The 26,721-nt window shown below is 35.9% G+C and overlaps 1 long non-coding RNA gene across 2 annotated transcripts in view; it reads right to left on the minus strand.

The window, feature by feature from the left end:
• Nucleotides 1–1,316: 1,316 nt before the first annotated feature.
• The window catches only part of LOC143661257 (uncharacterized), a 313,222-nt gene continuing 287,817 nt past the window's right edge, over nt 1,317–26,721 (minus strand). The window contains exons 7-8 of one of the 2 annotated variants that reach the window (XR_013164466.1): nt 17,677–17,835; nt 1,317–2,459 (exon numbers count right to left, since the gene is read on the minus strand). This is a non-coding gene — a long non-coding RNA (uncharacterized LOC143661257). The remainder of the gene's footprint in view (nt 2,460–17,676; nt 17,836–26,721) is intronic. The other variant, XR_013164467.1, reaches the window with a different exon arrangement.

A 26,721-nucleotide genomic window follows, 5' to 3' on the forward strand; every position in this document is an offset into this window, starting at 1 on the left:
ACAGATGTTGGCTTCTCTCTTCCACAAGCAAAACTTTACACTATACAGCAGCACTACTGAAAGTATCATTTGCAGACAAGCATCAATCTATGAACTGATTTATCAGTTTGTAAAAGTAACAGTACAGAAATGGGGAGTGTGCAATTAGAAGAAGGAATACTAGTTTTCACATAATGTACCATCCAAACCCATCATTAGTGCACCTGTCCCACTAAACAGAATACAGAATTTAGGCGTTCTTTATTTTATCAAATTCCTTTCTCCCCCTCTATTCTAATTACACACTGTTTGCATGACTAGACAACGTGAGTTGTAGTTGCCATAAGCTGTCTGTCCTCTGAAAGCAGAAACTTCAAATATGCCAATTACTATACAAGGATAGAGTAGAGACTACAGAGAAATTATTTAACCTTTCCAACCTTCTATTTCATTTTCTAAAAGATGAGTATGATAGTATCTATTTTGTAGAATTATTGAGATGACTATCAAAGGCTCCAGTCCAGATAGAAAGTAATTGCTATCCTTGCATTAGTGACTGAGAAAATACTAAAGCTCTTCTTGGGCCTATAAGCAACTGGACTAGGGAGATGAGGAAATTAAGGAATAGATTCAGAAGAACAGAAAACACCAGCTGAGTCTTCTCAGCTGCCCTTTGTTTTCTCCTGGATTTTTGTTCTTAGGTCTTGCTCCATTACTGACCCCTTAATTTTATTTCTCATGCAATCTGCTTTATGGCACCAGAAACTCATGGGTCCTGTAATTATAATAACTGGATTCCAGTCTTGGTTTCCTTATCTATGTAACCTTGGGCAGAAGGCTGAACTCACTCAATGTCACTTTCCACACTTGAAAAACAGAGTCAGTATCACCACTCCAGGTTTGTGGGAAGTATTTAAATTATTCATGAACAGTGCTTTGAGCATGTCTGGCCCTAGGAGATAAGGATTAATAATTCTCTCCTTTATCCCTCCATAAAAATGGAGATGCTCATTGAAGGGCCCTAGTTCCTCCAGAATCTGAGTTGTTCTGTGAGATGAGAATGTAGAGAAAATGAGGATCCTGCTAAAGCAGAGAAGATCACACAAGCCTGAGAAACAAGATTATCTGATAAGAACCTGGTATTGATCAGGGGTCACCCTTGAAAATGCCTTTTTGTTTCTTGCATTACCTTCAGTTCTGAAGTTCTGGGTGTGGTTGGGCTTTCAAGAGAGGACTGAATGGATCTTAACAAGTCAGGGGAAATACTGGTATTAGCAAACCTGGTAAGAAGTATTGAAGTGTCAGGTCACCGTGTCCACCAAGAATATTCTGACATGAAAGAATAGTGTTCTAGGATCATTTGTCATGCACTGTAGATTTTCCAGAAATTGAACCCTTTGACAAAATCTGGAACGAAGCGTGATGGGGAAAGTGTTGGAAAGGAGTGGAAGACAGATTAAAGACTCCTTTGGAAACATTGACCTCTCTATCACAGATGAATTATAATAGTTAGGACTATAGTTAAGGACCTACAGTTCCTGGGAGAACAACCTCAAATGATTGGGGAAGGGAATAGTTAGAATAGGCTTCCCCCACTATTATGAGACTCAGTCCTTCATAATCCATAAACTGCTCCCTAGATAGAAGAAAGCAGTGCTTACCTCCACAAAGCCAATGGGGAGTCCGGCTGAGATCCTCCTCACTGAGCCTAGGAAGAGAGAGCTGGCCCTCAGCTGTAGCAAATCGTCATGGCTATCCCTCCAAGGCAAGCATGCTGGGGACTTTGTGGGATTGGATAGGGCATTTTGGGAGGCCTCATCATTGTAGTACTCAAAGGCCATTTGATATCAAGTTGGTTCCAAAGCTGCACCACTGACGAAAAGCTTCAAAATTAATCATCATCATCGTCAATATTGTGATGACAAGCAAACTTTTCTGGTAGCTAATATCATAAATCTAATAAGTTAAATGTGTAAATAGAGTCAAGCTAAAGTTCCCTTATATGTTTTGTTTCTAAGCATGAGCTTAGAAATATTTCAACTTGAAGTTACAAGCCAAAATCAATTTTTCAATTATACATTTCAAATGATAGTTAAGAAGTAGCCATCTTCTGGAACCAACAATATGTGGGAACACATTACAATTTCAATAAACGCCAAATGTCCACAGACTCATTCTTAACATAAATAAATGAACATTAAGGTTTGGGTTCCTTTAAATCCTTTATTTAATTCTAAATCTTCTGGGTGTTAAACGATGCCATCCATCGAAGAACACTGAAACCATCCCAGTCAATTGAGATTACTTACCACTGGGGATTTTGGTAGACTATGATAACTGGAGTTAAGAGTATTTCAAAGAAATTCTTCTTCTCTCCAAAAAAGAAAACTATTAGATCATCCAAGTAATTTGACTTATTTTCCAGCATGTTGATGAGCAAAATAATGGGCACAGAGCTGAGTAAAATCTTGTAGCTAGCCCTGTAAAGATTCAAGGAATGGGATTTCATAGACGGCATATCATGAAATTTTAAATGAAAGAGCAAAAACATTCATCTCATGGATTACATGACCCATATTCTTAGACTGAGACTATGTATGCTCTACTTAGTTCTTTCCTCTATACTCAGAAATCTGCAATTCCCACCTACTATGATCATTTGATCAAGTTTTGGATACTTCAGACATGTGAATGTCTTTGTAAAGACAACTGGAAATCACCTTTGAACTTTGTAGACTTGAGTTCTTTCTTTTGCCAGAATCATAAAAACCTTAAGACTATTTCAAATGCTGCATAATTCATTGAATTTTGATATCTCAGTGGCTTTGTCTAATTTACAATCATAATTTATAGGGTTTCTCTACCAGCATATCCCTTGAGTCAAACAATGTCATCCCTTTCATATATTTAACTCTAATTTCTGTATTTTGTCAATGATTAAATAAGTGAGTCAATAATACCAGCATGAATGAGTTACAAGACCAACCCAAACACATTCTCTTCTACCGAGCTAGTTTACTGGATTATCTAACTTTCCTCTTTTCTGTAGATCAGTATGGACTCATGACTTTTAGATAAAATGTATTTCAGTTGATGACATCATTCTCCTCTTGATATTCAAATCACCGTAAATGTGGTCAGTGGAGAAACTCTCATCTGATTCCCATGTCCATTTGAGAGCCCATTAAGCACTGAAAGCTTCTCTGGTGTCAGGTTCACCACATGCTTCGTCACTAAGATATGGAAGCAGGTATCCTACCTGGGAGCTTTGGTCACTTTCAGTGAAAACCTAATCTTAGAAGCCTGGGCACTTAGACATCAAAGAACTACAGCAGCACACAAGGTGCAGTACATCTTGACTGCCACTATTTGCTGCACATTTCAGGAGGCAGAGCTAAACAGGGTAAATTATTTGAGTTGATAGGAGTTCATATTAATATTTCCAATTTAGTCATTAACCTTAAATGGTTCCTACCTAATTATTTAATTCTAAATTGTACCTCCTTCTCTCTTAGCATAAAAAATCTTGATTTCTAACAAGTAAGCATGATTATTTTGCTTTATCTGATATTTCATAAGTTGCAAAATAGCAATACTAATATTAATATGAACAACGGAATGACTAAATAAAGTTAAATAATTTTATGCAGTGCTTCTATCCTCAGAAAACATCTGGATGTAGAGTCAGGTTACATTATTCTAGAATCACTCATAATTCCTCAATCTGCAGGGTAATATAAATATTTGTCTAACAGAAAATCTGATTCAATTGTTTCCATTTTCCATTTGAGAAAATTGACTTTCTGACAGCTGCCGATTCTAAGTTGTTTTTAGGAGATGGCACGTTTTAGTTACTATCCTTTTCTAAGTAGTAATATCAAATACTGGAGGAATTTTTGAAGCTTGCACTGCTATCACCCCTATGAAATGATGGGAAAATGTTCATAGCACCCCTTGTAGAACTCCAGTTTCTCAGAGGTATTGGATAAATACAAACATCCATTACCTAATGCTATACAAATTCAAACTTTCAAGAGCTTACTAATAATGTTGGAGAAAGCAATCAAGGTAAAATGTAAATAAATACATGACATTATTATATCAGAAAAATATGCCACACATTGTACCTTTAAATTTCTCCAGGAAGTTCAAGGAGAAATTGTTTTTAGACTCATATAATTTTCAGATTATCTGAGTATCACTAGTACTGACTCAAAAGAAACCAGTATTTCAGTAAGGTTAACACACTCCAACTGAAATCTTGTTTCACAATATTTGACATGCATTTTAGTATTTAAAGTCAGGAATTTGCGTTCTCATATGGAATCGAATATGCCCTTTTTCAAATTCCCAGTTTTATATTCTATAGAAACTGCATATATCACTACTGAAAAAATGCACAAATAATGTTTTCTTTAAAATCAAAGTAAAATATAAAATTTCCTCATTGCTAATATTTATATAATAAACTTATTGGACACAAATACCAACTTTTTTTAAAAAATTGAAAAATGATAAATCATCAATATTATCTTACCAAAGGAAAAAAGGGGTGGTTGATTGGATCCCCATGTTTCTGAACCACAACCTTTGCTTAAGACAGGGTTTAGAACCATTACTTCGTGCTGTGCAGGCCTCCCAGCCTTTGCTTGGCCTGCTCTCTGTCACTACCAGCCCAAAGCTAAATTTTTATTTTTAAGCTTATGAGTACTAAGAGGAAAAAAATTATTATTGTTTAAAAATAACTTAGTTCCCATATTTTTAGCTTCACACATACTCACGAATTATTCTTATACTGACTTTAAGACTGAAAATACATAACCGTTTAAATAAGACACGAAAATACATGTTATTTTTATATCATAATTTTGCCAATTAGAGTTTCATTATTTAAGGAAGTATTTCTAAATTATTGTTTAAAAACAGGCAATATTTTGTGAAACCCTGAAAATGCTAAACACCATTTCTGATTCAACAAATATAAGAAGTTTGTATAAACTGCAGCCCTCTAATCTCTTTTTAAAGACAAGTCTTCGTGTGTCTAAAACCGGGTTTCTTGAATGAAGATTCAGCTTTCTAAAAAATTCCAGTGTCTGCTCAATCCCTTTTGCCAAACTGTGAAAGTTTATTTCAAACAGAAGCCATTGCTTTACCCGCCGGCCTTTTATAATCTGAGCTTACTCTGGGAAAAGAGGCATACCATTCACATCACAAATTCTACTTCCTTAAAAGGTGAAATAAATCAAAAGTTGCAAAGGTTCAACGAATTAACACCCATGAGACACTGAGAACAGTGCTTGGTGCTGAGTGAGCATTCCACACTGTAGGTAATTTTTAGGAGTGGTAATATTTGATCAGGATTCATTACTCTTTTAGTATTGTCAAATTTGATTTGCTTTCTATTTATCTGTTTTAGTATTTTTCATTTACTGAAATGTAAGCTCCATGATGGCAGAACTTTGTCTTATTTGCAAGTATATCCTTAGTACCTAGAATAATACCTGATAAACAATAGCATTCAAAATTCAATGCATTTTTGCATCTGTGTTCCTAAGGGAAATTGACCTACAAATTTATTTCTTGTGCTGTTTTGTTACCATCAGTTGAGGTGGATAGTGGATTCGTCAATTTCTAGGATTTAGAATGTGGGTATTAATCAGTTACTTGAATTGTTGACCTAGTATACCTGTAAAACACTCTCAATTTGATGCCTTTTTTCAGGGACAAATCTCTCCCTACAACTTCAAACTTTTCATCAATGATTATTGAGCTCTCTATTCAAAATTTTCTACTTCTTCTTAGACCAGTTTTAGTCATTTTTGTTTTTAGAAAATAGTCATTTGTCTAGAAATCCAAAAATTTTAATATAGAATTTTTAGTGTCCTCCTATGTTTTAATAGCTTTATTGAGATCCAATGCACATACAATAAAATCTAAACATTTAACGTTTGTAATTCAATGACTTTTAGTATATTAAAGAATTGTACATGCATCACTACACTTAATTTTGAAACATTTTCATTACCCCCAAAACAACCCCTGCACCCTTGAGCAATTGTCATCCAATCTCCCAGTGCCCAGGCTCTCATCTACTCTTTGTGTCTATAGGTTGTCTATTCTGGACATTTCATATAAGTGAATCCTAAAATATATGGGGCCACAGACTAGCTTCTTTGAATTAGCGTGTTTTCAAGGTTTATCCATGTTGTCATGTGTTATCAGCAATTTATTCCTTTTTTAAAACTACTTTTTTATTATGGTAACAAATATATAACAAAATTTGTCATTTATTTAAGTCTTCTTTAATCTTTTTTCTTTTTTTTTTTTTTTACATTGGCAGGCACCAAGAATCGAACCCGGTTCTCTGGCATGGCAGGTGAGAACTCCACCGCTGAGCCACCGTCACAATGCCCAGTCTTCAATTTTTAAATGATTTTTTTGTAGTTTTCAGAGAACAAGTCTTGCACTTCTTTTGTTAAATTTATTCTTATTTTATTTTTTAGTTTTTGTAAACAGAAGTTTCCTTAACTTCACGTGCAGATTGTTCATTGTTAGCATATACAAATACAATCGATTTCTATATATTGATCTTGCATCCTGTCATATGGCTGAAATCATTCACTAGCTCTAATTGGTTTTTTAGGGTATCCCTTGTTTTTTTAATATATAAGATCATGTCATTTGCAAATAGAGATAGTTTTACTTCTCCCTTTCCAATCTGGATGGCTTTTATTTCTTTTTCTAGTCTAATTGCGCTGGCTAGAGTTTACAGCATAATATGGAATAGAAGTGGTGAAAGCAGATATCTTTGTCCTGTTATTGATCTTAGGAAGAAATCATTCAGGCTTTCATCAATAAGGGTGATGTTAGCTGTGGATTTTTTGTAGATGCCCTTTATCAGGTTAAGGGAGCTTCAATTGTATTCCTAGTTTACTGAGTGCCTTTTTTTTTTAGCATGAAAGGATGTTGATTGTTTTCAGGTGCTCTTTTTATGACTGCTAAAATGATCAAATGGCCATTATCCTTGACTCCATTGTATAGTGTGTTATGTTAATTGACTTTTAGATATGAAAGCATCATTGTATTCCTGGGATGAAGCCCACTTGGTCACAACATATAACCCTTTTATCTACTGCTGGGTTCGATAAGCTAGTATTTGAGTGAGGATTTTTGCATCTATATAAATCAGATATATTGTTCTGTAGTTTTCTTTTTCTCTGAGGTCTTTGTCCGGTTTTGATATTAAGCTAATACTAGCCTCATGGAATGAGTCATGATGTGTTCCCTCTTCTATTTTATGGAAGAATTTGTGAAGAATTGGTATTAGTTATTCTTTAAATATTTCTAAAATTCACCAGTACAGCCACCTGCTCACAGGCTTTTCTTTGTGAGAAGTTTTTTTTTGATTACTACTTAAATCTCTTTACTTGTTATGGATCTACCCCAATTTTTTGCTTCTTCTTGAGTCAGTTTAGGTAGTCAGTGTCTTTCTGGAAATTTGTTCATTTCATCTGAATATTTAATGCTTTGGCATATAGTTGATCATAGTATCTCCTTATGATTATTTTTATTTCTGAAAGGGTAGTACTAATTTCACCTCTTTCATTTCTAATTTCAGTAATTGGAGCTTTCTCTCTTTTTTCTTAGACTAACAAAATATTTAGGTGCTTTTTTTAAATCTTTTTTGAAGAACAGACTTTTGGTTTCATTGATTTTCTTTACTGTTTTTCTATTCTCTATTTCATTTCTTTCCACTTTAATTTTTATTATTTTCTTGCTGCTACTTGCATTGGCTTTAGCTTGCTCTCCATTTTCTATTTTATTAAGGTAGAAAATTAGATTATTGATTTGAGATCTTTCTGTTTTTTCAATATAGGTGCTTAAGCAGTATAAAATTCCCTCTAAGTTTTAGTTTAACCACCTTCCATAAGTTTTGATATGTTGTGCCTCCACTTTCACTCATATCAAAGTATTTTCTAGTTTCCTATGAGATTTCTTCTTTGACATATTGGTTATTTAGTAATGTGTGGTTTCATTTCCATATATCTGGCATTTCCCAAATGTTTTGATTATTAATTTCTGATTTCACTTCATTGTGATTAGAGAACAGACTTTGTACAAATTTAATTGTTTTAAAATTATTAAAGATTGTCTTACAACCTAGTCCATGGACTATCTTAGAGAATGTTCCAGGTGCATTTGAGAAGAATGTGTATTCTGCAATTGTGGGGTTGAGTGTTCTATTGATTTCTTTTAGGACTAGTTTGCATATAATGTCATCAACTATTCTGTTTCTTTGTTGATTTTCTGCCTAGTTCTATTCATTATTGAAAGGGGATATTGAAGTGTGACTATTATTGTTAAATCATCTATTTCTCCTATCTATTCTTTCAGCTTTTGTTTCATATATTTTGTGATTTTGTTACTAGGGGCTGGGGTTGCTTGGAGCTTTACCTCAGAAATACATGTTCTTAAATCTAATTAATTCCTTTGGTTGTGAACCCATTGTAAGTAGGACCTTTGATGAGGTGAGGTCAGTTAAGGCATGGCCCACCTCAACTGATTAAGGATGGGTCTTAATCCTATTACTGGAATAATTTATAAATAGAGTCAAATTCAGACAGAGAAATCCACAGGAAGTAAGAAGAAGGACATAATGGAACTCAGAAGAGAAGGGAGAGACCAAGAGACACCACCATGTGCCTTGCATGTGACTGAGGAGCCAAAGGTCACCAGCATGCAACTCCAGAATGCTGGTCTTCAAGAAGAAAGCATCACCTTGATGACACCATGATTCAGACTTTCTTTTAGCCTCAAACCATAAGCTAATAAATTCCCATTGTTTAAGCCAAATTCATTTTATGATATATTCTTGAGGAGCCCAGGAAATTTAACTTCCTGATGTATTGATCCTTTTATTACAAATGTCCCTTTTTATCTCTAATTTTTGTTTAAAATTATATTTTTCATCTATTATTATAACTACTGCAGCTTTCTCATGGCTACTGTTTCCATGAAATAATTTGTTCCATCCATTAACGTTCAACCTATTTGTATCTTTCAATCTAAGATATTTCTCCTATAGATAGAATATAGCTGTATTTTTTAATAAATTCTGACAATCTCTGCCTTTTGATTAGACTGTTAAATGCATTTACATTTACTAGTATTTTTATATACTTTTTATTATAGTCCAGCCCTTTACATTTTATTTTCTGTACTGCTTAGGTTCATGTGTCATCTTAGCCAGGTGATGGTGCCTGGTTGTCTGGTCAAGCAAACACTGGCCTAACCATTACTTCAAGGACATTTTGTAGACTCAAATCATCAGCATGTTGATTGCATCTACAGCTGATTACATCTCCCACAATGAGTGACATTTAATCTAATCAGTGGAAGGCTTTAAAGACGGAGTCAGAAGAAAGAATCTCTCTCCTATTCAACCAGCCAGCCTCTTCTTGGGAATTCATCAAAGACCTTAATCAGAGTTGTCATCTTGTGGCCTGCCCTACAGAATTTGAATTCATGCATCCCCACAGTTGTGTGAGACACTTTTATAAAATTTTTCATTTACTGATATCTCCTATTGGTTCTGTTTCCTTAGGGAACCCTGACTAATACATTTTCTATATGCCTCATATCTTTTTTTGTCCTTGTATTACTCTTTTACTGCTTTCTTCTACAATAAGTGACTATTTCCCAGTGTAGCATTTTAACTCTTAAATGGTTCTCCACTATACGTTTTTAGTTATTTTCTTAGTGGTTTCTCTAGGGCTTACAATATACATTTTAACTTATCAGAATCTACTTCAGAGGCATACTAACTAAATTTCAGTGAGATATAGAAATGTTGCTCCTATAAAGTTCTATTCCTTCTAACCCGTTTTGGTGCCATTATTACATTTATGTAGGTTGCAAAACCACCAGTAAATTGTTATTATTATATCTTTACATAATTAGATATCTATTAAAGATGAGAAAAGAGAAGAAAGCAAGCGTATGTTTTATAGAGTTTGTTCTATTTACATTTTTATTTCATCATTTCTGGTTAGCTTCATTTGTTAAGTGAGTTTGAGTTAGCATGTCGTATCATTTCCTTGCTCTGATTAATTACAACTCTGCTCTCCTCCACCTCCTTCATGCTGTTATTGTCAAATACATTACATTTCTATAAGTACAGCAATGCAATTATGTACATATCATTTTATACAGTTCCTTTTTAAACAATTAGTAAATCAAAGAAGGAAAATGTGCATTTATACTATCTTTTATCATTGCATAGATGCCATTACTGGTGCACTTTACTTGATTTCAACCTAAAGATTTTCCTTTAGTAGTTCTTATAGGTTGATCTGCTAGCAAAGAATTATCTCAATGTTTGATTATCTGGAAAGATCTTAATTTTTCATAGATCGTTTGACTTGATATAATGTTCTTGGGTAACAGTTTCCCCCCCCCCCCCCTCAGCACTTTGAATGTTTTCTTTTAACTGCCTTCTGACCACCATTGCCTCTGACAAATCAGCTGATAATCTTATTTGGGTTCCCTTTTATGTGACAAGTAGTTATTCTCTTGCTCATTTCAAGATATTTTTCCTGTGGCTTTGAACTGCAGAATTTTTACTAAGATATGTCTGGGTGTGGATCTCTTTATACTGATCCTACTTGTACTTCATTGAGTTTCTTGCATGTGCAGATTAAGATTTTGCAGCAAATTTGAGAAGTTTCCAACAATAATTTATTTAAATATTTTTCTTCTCTTTTCCCTTTCTCCTCTCCTTCTAATAATCCCATTACATATGCCATGCATATGTAATCTTAAAGCTGTATCACATTTTTCTGCAGTTCTGTTCATTTGTCCTCATTCTATTTTCTCTCTGTTCTTGGAATTGCATAACCTCTATCCGTCTATTTTCACATTCACTGATTCTTTCTCTGTCACTTCAAATCTGCTGTTGAGTCCATCTAATAAAATTTTCATTTTTGTTAGTGTACTTTTCATCTTGTTTTATTTTTTGGAGTTCTTTCTTGTAATTTCTATCACTTTACTGATATTTTCTATCTAAGATACTGTCTCCATACATACCTTTGCTTCTGTAAACATAATTTCCTTTAGGTCTTTAGGTCTTTGAAAATTTATAGTGACTATTTTGAAGTCTGTCTTTAAAATCTGACATCTGACTTCACCCCAAGGCAGTTTCTTTTGTCTGTTTTTCACCCTGTGTATGAGCCACATGTTCTGTTTATTTTATATGTCTCAATTTTTGTTGGAAACTAGGCATTTTAGTTAATATTTTGTACCAAATCAGGATACCAACTTCCTGCCCCTTCTCTAAGACTTCACTTTTTTCTTTGGTTGCTTGTTTATTTGTTTTGCAACTTGGCTAGGCTATTTCAGTGAAGTCTATTTTCCCCACAGCATGAACCACTAATGTGGTCCCTTGGAGGATGTAGCCTTGATGATCAGCTTGGGATGACAGTGATTTTAAGCACAGCTTTCTTTGACTCTCTCTTTCCCTGGTGTCTCTGTTAAATTGACTGTTCCATTTGGTATTACATCCTGCCGTTAGGCTCCACTAATTACTGTCTGATTGCTATATTGTTCTTGACAATGCCTTTGAGAATAAATTGCTCAGCAGTCTAGTTCAGTTAAACTGGGGCAGGGGTAGTTTTTGAGATCAGTCTTGAGGTTGATTCTGACCCCAGGAGGGCTCTCTTTAGCTATGTCTTTCCCTGGCTCTCTCTGGTGAACTGGCTGGCATATGGTTTAGCTTGTTGTTATTAATTAAGAAGAGCTATTATTTTCAAGAGCTCCCTTAGGCCTCAACTTCCCCATACTCTCTCTCAAATAAAGTCATTTCCTTTGAAGAGAACTTCGGAGCTATCATTTCTTATGGACTTCCTCTACCTTTGGATAAACTCTCTTAGCCACTGCTCTGGGCTAAGTGAGACGGCAGCCTCTAGTCTTCTGTTTGCCTTTCCTTGTGTACTCTCTGTGCCATATGGTTAGTGAGATGGGCAGAAGCAGCCATGGCTCCAGTATTCTTGACCTGACACACCTGGAGTAGAGCCCCCACCCTCTGGTGATATGCCAAGGGTAGAGTTCCATAGAGCTTCCATCCTCTAGCAACATACCTGGGGGGTAGAGCTTCCATCCTCTGGTGTTATAGATTAAATCATGCCCCCCACAAATACATGTTCAAATCCAAATCCCCAGTCCTGTGGATGTGAACCCATTTTTAAATAAATTCTTGAAGATGTTATTAGTTAAATTGAGGCCAAGCTAAATTAGGGTGGGCCTTAATCCAATATGACTGGAGTCCTTATAAGCAAAGGAAACTTGGGTTCAGTAGGAGACACATGATGAAAGAGCTGGCCTATGAAGGAAGCAGAGATTGACTGATGTATTAACCGAAAGTCACCACCAGCATGCTACAGACTTCATCGAAAGCATGGTCCAGCCAACACCTTGATTTTAGACTTCTGGCCTCCAAAGCTGTAAGACAATAAATTCCCGTTGTTTAAGCTAACAGGTCTGTGCTACTTTGTTTTAACAATCCTGGCAAACTAAGACATATGGGCAAGGGTAGAGTGGAGAAAGGGAGCCCATGATCTCTCAGCGGTGTTCACCAGGAATTTGGTTTCTTCAACATGGAGGTGGACAGAATGAGGAATGCTGAAGGATCGGTTAGCATATCCTAACAGACTATGTGAGCCTTGATTGGTGGCTGAGAGAAGAGGAAAGCCCATCTTCCTGGCCACACTTGGATGGAGCGCCACTGAGCTAGGCTGGTGGGGGTTGGGGGAAGACAGTCGTGGCACAAATGTCACTGACTCTCAATGTTCTGTCCAATGTTGCATGTTTTGTTGAATTAGCATTTTTTCATCTGTTGTATGCCCTTAGTACAATCTCCAGAGATTTTAAACGGTTGAATTTTTAAAATCATTTTTACCAGCTTTGCTTGTTTAGCTGGGAAATGGGCCTGTGCTGTTCCTCATGCTACCATCCCAGAGGTGGAAACTCTTTTCCTGTATTAAATGTATTATTTATCTTTAGATAAATCCCCTTTTGTCTTCTTAATCTTATTTATCATTCCTTATTCCCTCTTTGGTTTGATTATATCAACAATGCTTTGACTACTTTATTAGTTATTTCTAAGAAAAAGCTTTTATTTTGGATAAGCACCCATACTTTTATCTTCTATTTTATTAATTTTTGCAACCATCTGAACTAATACTTTCAGCTTATGTTAATATCAGTATTTTCCCTCTACATTCATGTGATTTGCTTTGTTTATCCTGTTTTAGCTTCTTAAGCTGAAAACTTAGCTCACTGGTTTTCATTTTCCTTGTTTTCTAATAAATAAATTTAAAACAGTACATTTTTCTCTGAATAAAACTTTGGCTTGATTCCATAGGTTTTTCTTTTTTATATACTGTATGGCAGGGGTCACATATCATTCTTTTTTCATGTGAGTATCCTCTTATTGTAGCACCATCTGTTGCATTTTTGTTTGTTTATTTTTTCATTTGTTTGTTTTGCTTGTTTGTTGGTTTGGGAAGTGCATAGGCCAGTAATTGAACCCAGGTCTCACACATGGCAGGCTAGAATTCTACTGAACTACCCTTGCACCGCGCCCATAGGTTTTTATAAGTTGGGTTCTTCTCTCCTTTTAGTATTAAACGTTTGTAATTTCCATTTTAATTTCTCTCCAAGCCATATCATGTTCAGAACATTCTGTTTTTTGTGACTTGGCAAGGCTCCCTTTTATTCACAAAGCCAATACGTTTTGAATCATTACTCTAACCTTCGAATTTCAGCTTTGGGGACTTTTGGGTGATTTCATTTGTGAACTACCACATAGCCAAGTTTTGTAAAGTTGAGGAATAGGCTATAGAGGAGTTAATTTCAGTAACATTGACTTTGTGAATGTAGAGTGGCCTCACATGGAAATTTTATATGTCATATTGTAGATATAAACATTTTCAGTTCCAAAAACGCTTGCCATTCAAAACTGAGTCTGTCTGTTTGTAGCCTCTGTTCACCTCCCCACCTCATTCTTTTGCTATCATATAGTGTAGAACTCTGGGATAGATCCATGGATCCTGTGTGATGGTGAGTTATATAAAGGAAAGATGAGATCCTTGATTGCATTTTTATTATAGATATTGGCTTATGCAATTGCAGGGATTGGCAAATCTGAATTCTCTAGGGCAGGCTGCATACTGGAAACTCTGATGAAGTTTTCCATAACTTCCCCAGGAGAAGCAGGTTGGCTGAAGTAGAGCTAGAAATTCTCATTTCTGACTGCTAAAATCACCATTTCTCCCTTTAAGGCCTTCAACTTTTTGGATGATACTTCTCTCATTGCTGAAGGCAATCTCCTTTGTTGATTATAGAAGTAATCATCCTTAAATACAGTCAATGGACTAATGATTTAAATCCAAAAAATACCCCCACTATAAAAATCAGACCAGTGCTTGCTTGACCAAACAGATAGACACTATAACCTAGCCAAGTTTATACATGAACTTTTAACCATCATACCTGTGCCAGTTTGAAAGTGGTATGTACCCCAGAAAAGTCATGTCTTTTAATACTGATTCAATATTGTGGGGTGGAAATCCTTTTGATTAGATTATCCCTTTCAGATGCAGCGCTTCCAGTTGTGGGTGTGGTCTTTGGATGAGATTATCTCCAGGAAGATGCGGCATGCCCAATTGTGGGTGTGGCCTTTTGATCAGATGGAGATGTGACTTCACCCATTCATGGTGGGTCTTAATTAGTTTACTAGAGTTCTTTAACTGGGAAATATTTTGGAGAAATCCAGATGCAGACAATTGGAGAGCAAAAGTGACAGAGCTCACACAGCCAGAGACCTTGGAGATGAAGAAAGAAAAATATGCCCCTGGGGAAGTTGTTTGAAACAAGAAGCTGAAGACCTCAGCAGATGCCAGCCAGGTGCCTTCCTAATGGACAGAGCTGTCCCAGACCCACTGACCTTTCTTGAATTAAAGTATCTTTCCATGGATGCCTTAGCTTGGACATTTTTATAGCCTTAGAACTGGAAACTTGCAACTTAACAAATTCCCTTTATAAAAGCCAACCCATTTTTGGTATATTGCATTCTGGCACATTAACAAACTAACACAGCACCTTACATGCAGCTCTCAAGGATGCAATCATAAAATATTACAGTGGCTAAGCATATACCAACCCAAGGATTCAGAATAGAGGACCTGGAGTGAAGGATAAGTGGAGACCTCTCCCTTGCACTGTCACACATGCATACAAGCAAGGCTCTGACCTCTCTCCAACTGAAAGACTAGAAAGTGGAAGAGAACATTTGGTACTAAAGCAATGCTTCCAGGGTGTGCTTAGGCAGTTAGGCAAATAAAATTTCCTTCAGAAACAAGCAAACCATCAGTCTCAGAAGTCAATGTCTTTGGCTACAATATGCCTTTATTAAAAAATTATCATTATTTAAGGAGCAGAGATAGAGATATCTGTACTCAATGTAAAAAAAAAAAAACATATATATATATATATATATGTCCAAATTTTTTAATTTAAATTCGTTAGGATGGTCAGATGGCAATTTAATGTCACATCTCAACGTGACATTAAATGTCACATCTCAACGTGTATTAAAATCTCTGAATTAAAAAACAAACTAAATACAAAAATTCCTGAATAAAGTTGCATAGGAAGAAATAAGAATCCAAGTAGCAAAGGGTGGTAGCCCTTCATAGGTGATTCCCTTCCCAGGGTACATTAAGACATCGAATTCTCAGGAATGAAGAGAATTACTAGCAAATAAGGGTTGTCTAGCTCAGACCCTGGACCTTTCAGGACTCCACTCTGAATATCTGCTCATTAGGTTGAACATGAGGCAACTATATTCACACTCCCTCCTGTGGCTTACTGCCAAAGGAGCAAGGAGGGTTTCCTAGGAGAGAGTAAGCATCTGGCCATCCTACATTTACTGTCAGGATGCTGTTAGTATCTGGAAACTACCTACCATTCATTTATTTGGACTAATAATAGTAAGTTGACACCCTAGGGAGGACAAACTCAAAATTTTAGCACACAATTTCTGGAAGTACAATATACTATCTCAAAGAAACGATTCTTTCAGAATAGGATTCTGGGGTGTGAAAGCATTTCCTCGTTGGCCCCAAATCTTACTGCAGTGGTAATGTGAGGCACACAGTGTCCCTGCTCTGTTTGCTTTCTGAAGCTTAAATACTCACCATCTTATAGCAACTGTTTATTCAGCAGGCCCACCTCCAGCAGAAATGTCACTAGTAAGATGCAGTGTCTTCGGCTCCAAGACTGCGCTGCTCCATTTGCTAGGCATAAACCATGCACAAAGTAGAGCATTGAGTTGCATCTATCAGGCGACAGGAACAGAGGGAACCACGTAGCATGCAGAATGGGTTCATCTGCTTTTTCATCAGCAGCAAGGCAAAACACCCGGAACTCCTCTCTCTCAGTCTCTCTCAATGCCTAGCAGACATTTATCTAAGCCTCAGTCTGTACACTAAAATGTTAACAAGATTAATACAATGAAATTTGTATATCATTATTAATCTTACCTTGTAATTATCAGGGAACTATAAACTATAATCTCTTATATGTTTAAGGTCAGTATCAGGACAGGCAGTGACCAGGGCACTTGGCATACCTGTAGTACCAGAACTGTGGACCAGAAACACAATGAGGCTAACCAGGCTGTATGTATGCCCTGAAGGTGCATTCATCCCATGGAGAGAAACAAGATGGCTGAAAACCGTCAAGGTAATGAAGGGCAGACCACTTAGGAAAAGAGGAGAGAATGAATCTATCAGTTGGACTTCTTTGGTCGAATCCAGTTCTTGGAGTCCTATAACTATTCTGTCTATGTTAAATATTGTGTGTGGTGAAAATAGACAACATTTTTTTAAGCAGGTGAAAGACCAGTTATAGACAGGTAGAGCTTCTAAAAGTCTGGAGAGTTTTGTTGCTAGAGTTTTGGATGAATTCATTACCATAAGGAAGTATTGCATTTTTAGCATCTTTCTCACTAGGAAAAAGGAGAATAACATTCTGAGGCTCTATATCAAGGGAGGTTAGGAAGGATTGAATTACAATAAATGAATTTACATGAGGAATAATTTTTATCCAACATGAATGCTTAAGATGAAAGCATAAGATATTATGCACCCAAAGAGAACTAAACCTCTTTAAAATAAGCCTGTTAGGATGTGAATTTTAGGATCTGATAATTTGTGAATGTCACCAGCCCTGGCTTCTTACCAGGATCTTCTACTCTGTACCAAACTATTCAGAAGAAGGAACTACCAATTCCTAAATGTATTCAGATCTATATTTCATCTACTCTCTCATGTCAATTCCAGGAGCATGGGGAAAAAACCTATCATCCTGAAATATACTGCGGAAGACTGAGGACTCCACAGTGTGATACGAATAGTATTTAAAGGATTACCGGCCACCGCTTCCACTCACACACTCCCCCACAAAATAACACAGACCCTAGAATGGCATTCTCTTTTTATGTAAGCATTGTTTCCTGAAGGTCTTTGTGAACACATAAAAATATCCTATTTTGTAGCTGTCCTATTTTAAACCAAGGACCCCCACAATAGTGGGTCATTGATGAATTCCTAAACAACAACCCGAAGCTGTCAGCCTTACCAGTGGAAGCCTGAAGTACAGGCTATGTGGAGAATTCAAGAGCGTGGTAGATAGGCAAGTGCTGTCTTTTCAATGCATCAGGCTCACTGCCTAGGCAATGACATCCAATAGAAGTGAGCCTCACACCACTCACACCAATCAAATATGTCATTCTTCTTCCTGGGGGAAGACGGAATGAAAGGATTACAGGAAGCAGCACAGAAATGTCATCTCAATACCATCCGCATTCAGCAGAGAGAAAGGTGGATGTCTCATAGGAAAATATGAAGACAACAGAATACGGACTCCCTCCAACAAGGACCATCAGAGTCCCTCCAAGATAAGTGCCATGGTTCCCAGCATTCTGATTCCAATGGGGACATTCAGATGAAAAAGGGGTGGGAAAGCAAGGCTTTGCCCTTTCTTATATCCTTACTATGTTAGGATGCACACACCCAACACAAAGCAAATAAACATAAAAAAGAAAAGTATTAGGGGGAAGATGGTAGAGTGTAAAGCCTCAGGAATCCTTCCTCCACCAGAACAACTTTTAAACAGGAGGGAACTCTCTGAATCAACTATGATGAAACACCAGATTCCAGTAGAGCAGTGCATAGCATCCAGGGAAAAGCGGAACAAGAGGCTGGTAAATTCGGGTAAACACCATTAAATTACCTAACCTCCACTCTTGCGGCAGGCAGCAGTGATGTCTGGCCCCTGGTGTAGCTTGCTGGTGCCAGAAAGGGATATAAAAATCTACTTTACCAAGATCCAGGTTGGACATGGGTTGATTGCTAATCACTGCTTTTGATTAGCTACTGCAGATCATTGCAAACCCAGCTCTGAGGGTGGCATTTATTCCAACGTGTCCTGGTCAAAGGGGGCAGAAGAAACTTAAAGACAATATGCTTCCTCAGAGCTGTAGAGGAGAGCTGAAGGGCTGCATTTGATGGACAGGTCAAGAAAGTGCAGCTTAAATCGATGCAAATGTACTAAGAAATGATGAATATGCAACTATGTGATGTTATTAAGAATTACTGATTGTACATGTAGATTGGAATGATTTCTAATTGTTTTGTTAATTCTTTTTTTAATTAATAAAAAAAGTTTAATGAAATACAAAAACAAAAACAAAAACAAACAAACAAACAAAAAAAAATCAGATGATAAAGCAACTCCCCAAAATGCTGGAGTTAAAAAAAAAAAAAAGAAAGTGCAGCTTTGGGTGCCACAGAAGAAACTTCTGGCACCATTCCTGACCTCTTTCTCCTCACCTCTCCAGGGCAGTTTGGAGCCAGTCTGTGCTCCCTTCTTGGCCTTGTACCCACTGAGAAAGACTGACATGAGGAAACTTTTCTTTAGTGTGTCCTTCCAAACAGAATATATCCTCCAAGAAAATGTAGCTTGAAGCAGCTAAAACAGTATAAGCAACTACTGAGGCAGACAACTTGGGACAAAGTTTACCTGCTTTAATCCAGCAGTGAAACATGCAGGAGAGGGATAAAGTCTGTCCCTGAAAATAGAGGGGGCATTCAAACTCCTGTAAACAGGGGAATTCCTAAAATCACTGGCAAGCACAAGCTCAGGATAAGACACAGGTCCAGAAAGGACAAGAAGGACCCTGTACTTTACATATACCTTAGGTAGACTTTCCTGACAGGGGGACTGATACTGAAGAAAATCTCTGTCATAACACCAGCTGGTTACAAATTCAGGAAACAGACATCTCAGGAAATAAATCCCAGAACTAACATTTTAAAATATTATAATGCACAGTGTGCAACAAAGGACTACAAGACCAACAAAGAAATAGGAAATGATAGCTCATCCAAAGGAAAAGGAGAAAAATCCAGAAGACATCAATGAAGAAGATCAGATGGTGGACATACCAGACAGAGACTTTTTTCAAATGATCTTCAATATGCTTAAGGAAATGAAGGAAAATTCAGAGAAAAAACTAAAGAATATAAGGAAAACCATGAATGAACAATAAGAGAACCTCATTAAAGAGATGGAAAATTTTTAAAAAGAAACAAATAGGACTACTGGAGTTGATAACTATGAAAATTCCCAAGGAGATTTTCAACAGCAGATTGGAGATGGCAGAATAACAAATCAATGAACTCAAAGACAAGATCACTAAAATGAGTGAGGCTGAGGAACAGAAAGAAAAACAAATTTTTTGTTTGTTTCCTTGTTTTTGCATGAGCAGGCACCTGAAATCGAACCCAGGTCTCTGGCACGGCAGGCAAGAACTCTGCCACTAAGCCACCATTGCCTGCCCAAAAGTGAATTTTAAAAAGTGAAAATAGCTGAAGAGATTTCTGAGATATAATAAGTATTATAGGGGTCCAGAAATAGAAGAAACAGAGAAAGAAGCAGAAAGGAATATTCAAAGACCAATGAGGAAAACTTCCCAAACTTGGTAAAAGACATGAATACCCACATCCAAAAAAGGCTAGAAATCACCATGTAGGATAAATTTGAAGAAAAATATACCCCAATCACATACTGATCAAGCTGTTGAACACAAAGGACAAGTAGAAAGTTCTGAAAGCCACAAGAGAAAAGCAACATGTTCTGGAAAATGGAGTCCCAATTAGATTAAGTACTGATTTTTTATTACAAAATGCAAGGCAAGAAAGCAGTTAGTTGAATTATTTAAAGGGTAAAAGAAAACAACTGCCAAGCAAAAATTTTATATTTGGTGAGACTTTTTTCCAAAAATGAAACAGTGATTAAGACATTCCCAGATAAATGAAAGCAGAGAGCATTCATCAATACTAGACCTGCCCTACAAGTAAATGCTAAAGGGAGTTCTTCAGACTGAAAGGAAAGGACACTAGACAGTGGTTTGAGCCACAGAATGAAATAAAAACTTCCAGTAAATGTAACCATTTCGGTAATTATAAAGGTCAGGGCTATTGTATAGTATTTTGGGGGATGTAACTCCACTTCTTACTTCCTAAAGGTGCTAAGATGAAAATGCATAAAAAGTAATGATAAATCTATGGTTCTAGATATGCAATGTACCAAGGCATAATTTGTAAAAAGTACAAAAAAAAAAAAAAAGGTGGGGACATGGAGAGGTATACAAAGAGTGTATTGACTTCAACTATTGAAGTCAAGTTGGTATCAAATCAGATATGATTATTAAATGTTTAGGATGCTAAGTATTAACTTTATGGTAATCACAAAGAAGATATTTGAAAAATAAATCCAGACAGAAATGAGAAGGGACTCAATATGGTACAATACAAAAAATTAAATAAATATGAAAATAGACACTAACAGAAGAATTGAAGGACAAAAAGGTGTAAGATTCACAAAGACTAAAAAGAAAAATGCCAAAAGAAAATTCTGCATTATCAGTAGTGACTATAAATGTAAATGGATTAAACACCCCAGTAAAAAGCTAGAAATGAATATAAAAGCATGACCCAACTATATGCTGTCTACAAGAGACTTACCTTAAATTCAAAGACATAAGTAAGTTGAAAGTGAAAGAATTGGAAAAAGTATGTACCATGCAAGTAGTAAACAGAAGGCAGCTGGGAAGCTATATTAATATCAGATAAAATAAGATTTTAAGTCAAACGAACAGTTACAAGTGACAAAGATGGTCATCATATATTGATAAAGAAGTCAATTCAAGAAGACGTAACAATTATAAATACATATACAAGTAACTGCAGAGCCCCAAAGTATATGAAGCAAATTCTGATAGAATTGAAGGGAAAAAAATAGGTGCTTCTATATTAATAGTAGGTAAACTGAATACACCACTGTCAATAATGGTTAAAACTCTAGTCAGAAGATCAATAAGGAAATACAAGATTTAAATGATATACAAAATCAACTAGACCTAAAAAACATATATAGAGCATTGCACTCAAAAACAACAGAATAGTCACATTGTTCTCGAGTGCACATGGATCATTCCAAGGATGATGCATATTTCAGAACACAAAACAAGTCTCAATAAATTCAAAAATATTGAAGTCATACAATATATCTTTGCCAACCACAATGGAATGAAGCTAAAAATTAATAACACAGGGAAAAATGGAAAATTCACAAATACTTGGAAATTACCAATAAGTTAAAGAGAAATCACAAGGGATATTTGGAAATATCTCAAAGCAAATGAAAATAAAAATACAGCATAACAAAACTTTGGGATGCAGTAAAGGCAGTGTTGAGGGGGAAACTGTAAATGCTTAAATTTAATAAGAAGAAAGATTTCAAATGAGACTTAACCTCAAATCTTAAAGAACTTGAAAAAGAAGAGCAAACCAAACCGAAAGCAAGCAGAAGGAAGGAAATAACAATGATTAGAATGGAGAGAAATGAAATAGAGAATAAAAAATACAATCAGCATAGCCAAAACTTGGCTCTTTGAAAAGATCAATAAAATTGACAAACCTTTAGCTAAACTGACAAAGCAAAAAGAGAGGGGACACAAATAACTAAAATCAGAATGAAAAACAGTATATAACTACCGACCCCATTGAAAAGATGCCATGGAAACAATGTATGCTAATAAATTAGATAACCCAGATAAAATGGGCAAATTCCTAGAAAACAAACTATCTGCATTGACTTAAGAAGAAAGAGAATCTCAATAAAATGAATAACTACTAAAGACATTGAATCGGTAATCAAAATCTCCCAAAAAACAAAAACACAGGTCCACTTGACTACGCAAGAGAATTTTACAAAACATTCCAAGAAAAATTAACACCAATTCTGTTCAAACTCTTCCAAAAACATTGAAGAGAATGAAACACACCCTAATTCATTCTATGAGGCTAAAATCACTCTCATAGAAAAGCCAGATAAAAATACCATGAGAAAAGAAATTTACAGACCAGTAATTCTTATGAATATAGATGCAAAAATCCTCAACAAAATGCTAGCAAACCAAATCTAGTAGCACATTTGAATAATTATATACCATATAATTAGACCTAAAAGACATATATAGAACACTATATATATAGACATATATAGAACATTTGCATACCTGGGGTAAATCCCAAGTATGCAAAGGTGGTTCAACAGAAGAAAATCAACTAATGTAATACACCACACTAACAGACTGAGGGGAAACATCACACAATCATCTCAATTGACACACAAAAGGCACTAGACAAAATCCAGCATCCTTTCTTGTAACAACACTCAGAAAACAAGGAATAGAAGGAAACCTCCTCAACATGATAAAGAGCATATATGAAAACGCACAGCTAACATACTTAATGATGAAAGACTGAAAGCTTTCCCTCCAAGATCAGGAACAAGGCAGTGGAATCAAATTGAAAGCTCAGAAACCAATCCTCACACTTATATCAAAGATAACCCAACTGAGGAAAAAAATAGTCTCTTTAACATATGTTGCTGGGAAAACTGGATCTATATTTGCAAAAGGACAAAGGGGGATCCATACCTCACACCATCTACAGAAATCAACTCAAAATGGATCAACAACCTTTATATAAGAACTATCAAACTCCTAGAAGAAATTATAGGGAAGCATCATTAGGACCTTGTGTTAGACAATGATTTCTTAGACTTTACATCCAAAGCACAAACAACAAAATAAAAAAATAGTTAAATGGGACCTCATCAACTTTAAAACATTAGTGCCTCAAATAACTTTATCATGAAAGTAAAATGACAATAATTACAATGGGAGAAAATATTTGGAAACCAAATACCCAAAAAAGATTTAACATCCAGAATTTATAAAGAAATCCTTCAACTCAACAACAAAAAAACAAACAATCTAATTTAAAAATGGGTAAAAGACTTGAATAGCCATCTCTCCAAAGAAAATGCATAAATGGCCCAAAAGCACATGATTAGATCCTCAACATCATTAGCATTTAGGAAAATGTAAATCAAAACCACAATAAGATAGCATTTCACACCCACTAGAAAAGCTGCTATTACAAAAAAAAAAACAGAAAATTATAAGTATTTGAAGGATGTGGAGAAATAGGAACACATTCTTTGCTTGTGGAAGTGTAAAATGGTGCAGCTGCTATGGAAGACAGTTCAGTGGTTCCTCATAAAGTTAAAGTACAGAATTACCATATAACCTGGGAATCTCAATAGAACATTTCTATATCAAGGTATAACCTAAAAGAATTGAGAACAAGGACTGAAACAGTTATTTTCACACCAATGTTCATAGTGGTATTATTCTCAGTTGCCAGTAGATGGAAGCAACCCAAACATCTATCAACCGATGAATGATTAGGCAAAATGTGGTGTATACATAGGATGGAATAATATTCAGCAGTAAACAGCAATAATGTTCTGATGTATGCAAAGCATGGATGAACCTTGATGACAGCATGGTGTGTGAAATAAGCTAGGTACAGAAGGATAAATATTGTATGATCTTACATATGGGAAATAATTCAAATAAGCAGAGTCGTAAAGTCAGAATCTAGAATATAGGCTACCAGGGCATGGAGTGGTGGCAGGATATAGGCAGTTAGGTAAAGAGTTTCTATTAGGGATGATGTGAAAATTTTGGTAATGGATGGTGGTGATGGTAGCACAAATTGTTAGTGTAACTGACAGCACTGAATTACATATTTGAATGTGATTAAAAGAAGAAATTTTAGGTTGTATATGTATCATTAGAATACAAATTCTTAGAAAATGCGTTGAACTGCACAACCTAGTGACCCTAAGTTAAATCATGCACTATAGTTAATAGTACAATTATAAAAGTGTGCTCTCATCAATTATAACAAATGTACCCCACCAAGGCAAGGTGTTAATAATAGGGAGGTATATGAGAATCCTGTATTTTATGGAAGATTATTCTGTAAACCCATAACTTCTCTAATAAGCTTTTTGTTTAATTTGCAGAATAATTGTTTTGCAATTATTTTCACACCAATGTTCATAGTGGTATTATTCTCAGTTGCCAGTAGATGGAAGAATAATTGTTTTGCAATTATTCTATTGCAGAATAATTGTTTTGCAATTATTCTGGGTTTGCAGAATAATTTTTTTTATTAATTAACGGAAAAAAAGAAATTAACCCAACATTTAGAAATCATACCATCCTACATATGCAATCAGTAATTCTTAACATCATCACATAGATGCATGATCATCGTTTCTTAGTACATTTGCATCGGTTTAGAAGAACACAACAGAAACACAACAGAAAACAACACAACAGAAAAAGATATAGAATGCTAACATAGAGAAAAAAATAAAAGTAATAATAATAGTTAAAAAAAAAAAAGACAAACAACCAGACAGACAAAAACAAAAAAAAACAAAAACCTATAGCTCAGATGCAGCTTCATTCAGTGTTTTAACATGATTACTTTACAATTAGGTATTATTGTGCTGTCCATTTTTGAGTTTTTGTATCTAGTCCTGTTGCACAGTCTGGATCCCTTCAGCTCCAGTTACCCATTATCTTACCCTGTTTCTAACTCCTGCTGGACTCTGTTACCAAGGACATATTTCAAGTTTGTTCTCGAATGTCGGTTCACATCAGTGGGACCATACAGTATTTGTCCTTTAGTTTTTGGCTAGACTCACTCAGCATAATGTTCTCTAGGTCCAATCTTTTTAAAGTAAAAACAGCAAAGACAAAATGAAGTTGAAAGGGTCTTAGGCATCTGTCATCCAAGAGTTGTAGAAAATGCCCACAGTCTTTATCAGAGGGGCACTTCAGTTCCTTCACCCACTCCCTCAAGGGTAAAGTCCAATCTTGCCAACCTAGGCTCATCCAGCTTGAACAAAGCTGGATGACTGCTTTGTTGCGATGTCCTGACTCCTCTCATGCAATGTCCTTTTTTGTGTGTGCCTTTGTTTTAATCACAATATTTTACATTTGGTTAAATGCATTTGAAGGGAAGATAAAACAAAAATAATGTAACACCAAATAGTAAACGATGGGGCTCACACCTGCTGGTCTCCTGACTGTCTAAAATCCTCACTGGAATTGAGACGTCAACTCCAGCTCTGGCTATGAAATTGACAGAGACTATTTATAATTCAGCCATTTAAGATAAACCTGTACTCAAAAAGTTCTATATATTTTTTAAAAGTCTTATTTTTCAGGTGAACAAAAATACATTCTAAGAACTCCTAAAACCAGCAATAACAACAACAGTGCAAACACTGTGTATTCTGTAAATAAGATGGGAACGCGGACCTGGGAAGAATCAAGGGGCTGTGACTGTCTTATCCAGTGTAAATCCAGGGCAGGCTCTGACAAGGTGGGAATGCCTGGAAAGTGGATTTAAGGATATGGAAGAGTCTCTCTAAGATCATTGTCTCAGTCCCAATCATTTCCCAGTAACTGTTTTTTGGTGCAATTCACCTTGGCTGGCAATTGATTAGAGATGGTGGATGGCCTCTTCCATGGGAGCCAAATATTGATCATGTTTTTGGAAAAACAAACCCTCTAAGCATCCCAACTTCTTCAACACTTCAGAACATTGAAAGGATTGGCATGATATCAACTTTCAGATCTCGCTTCCTCTGTAACTCTCTCCTTCCATCCTTACTCTGATAGCACCTGTCTAAAGCTCAGCCTGGTAATCAATAACTGCAGCATCCCAGGGCAGGAAGGAGCTGTGCCCTCCCTGAATTGATGAATCCAGACATGAGTCCAGCATATTTACTCAACAAAGCTTTCAATTAAAAACCAACAAGAAAGCCCAAGATGAAATCAGCTACTGGAGAAATGAGAAATCTGTCTGTACTGAGCAAATATTTACAATGCATGATGTGTCATGTGACGATTTAATAAAAAAAAAGAATGCTGGAAAGTGCTTCAGAGGTAAACGAATTTGAAAGAAAAAGCTTCCGTAGGAGGAAAGGGAGTTTAAAAGGGGAGTGGGGGGTTGCTTCAGTTTTGCTGTCTAATAATGGAATTTTTTTCATGAAAATACTTTGATAATTTGACCCTCAAAAGAAATGGCCAAATGGAATTTTTATTTGCACTAGAATACATTTCTGGTGTTTTCTGTCCTTGGGTTTTGAATATATTTACATTTAACTCCAGGTCCAGTTCAAACT

Source organism: Tamandua tetradactyla, chromosome 17 (genome assembly GCF_023851605.1).
Source record: "Tamandua tetradactyla isolate mTamTet1 chromosome 17, mTamTet1.pri, whole genome shotgun sequence".
NCBI lineage: Eukaryota > Metazoa > Chordata > Mammalia > Pilosa > Myrmecophagidae > Tamandua > Tamandua tetradactyla.